The sequence below is a fragment of the Nematolebias whitei genome, chromosome 15, assembly GCF_014905685.2.
Source record: "Nematolebias whitei isolate Nwh7 chromosome 15, NemWhi1, whole genome shotgun sequence".
Classification (NCBI taxonomy): domain Eukaryota; kingdom Metazoa; phylum Chordata; class Actinopteri; order Cyprinodontiformes; family Rivulidae; genus Nematolebias; species Nematolebias whitei.
Genome location: NC_056512.1, coordinates 46392250 through 46393326, shown reverse-complemented (window position 1 = coordinate 46393326; position 1077 = coordinate 46392250).

Here is a 1077-nt window from a genome sequence, read left to right as displayed (position 1 = left end):
TTCTTGGCCTTCGCTGATGTAATGCCGTCACGTGCATTCTTGGCCTTTGCTGTTGCAGTGATGCTTACAAGCAACATTCCTGACGTGCACAACTTGAGGACTCACAAAACAGAAAAAGCAAGAGGTCTAAGATTTCACAATTAACGAGACTTTCAGGGATAAGAGGAAGGCGTTGTGCACATGAAGCTCATAATGTGTGAACATGCTCTGCTTCATTTCTGCCTCCATAAAGGAAAGTTTACATTTTTATGAAACTAATGCAAGAAGAATATAATCCAGAAATGTTCTTGTCCACTCTGAGCTCATGAAATGGACCAAACACAAACTGTCAAATGATTTTAAAAGTTTATATTTCCTTTAAAATTCCTCCCATGAAGCTAAAACCAAGCATTTGGTTATTTTCTGTACAGATGACATGAAGCGGCACTGACTTCACCCAAGGTGCCGGCAGTCTGCCTCTTATTTGAAAGGCATTTCCACGTCTTGCTGAAACAGAACCAAAGCCTCTGAGTCTTGTTCCTCTTTAATTATGTCCATGTTGTCCCACCCTGCTCAGTGGCACTAACTGTTCATTCCTTGGACATTACTCAGCTGTGACGAGACCGTGGACTGTAGAAAGATCTCTCCACGTCCACGAGACAGAACAAGACCAGCGATAATAAAACTTGATTCCTTGTGTTCTTTAACTTTACTTCGCTCAGTCAGAGGGGTCCAGTTTAGTTCAACTGCAGGGGAACCTGCTGCTTCACGTCGCCTCTCTGAGCTGCTAAAAGCTCTGAATGAAACCGTGTGTCACACGGGACGTGTAAAGTGCAAAACCAGTTCCTCAGCGTTCAGGAAGATGCACGGCTCACAGCGATGCCTGCAGCTACTTGAGTTAGAGATGAGGTCATTCGTTCAGGTGGGGATCCTGAGTGAACTCTTGCTCCTGAAGCCAACGCAGAGCTCTAGTCTGCTTGTGTTCACTTGTCTGTACAGTTAGCAAAATATCTTGTCAATCCATCCATCATCCATCCATCCATCCATCCATCATCCATCCATCCATCCATCCGTCCATCCATCCATCCATCCATCCAT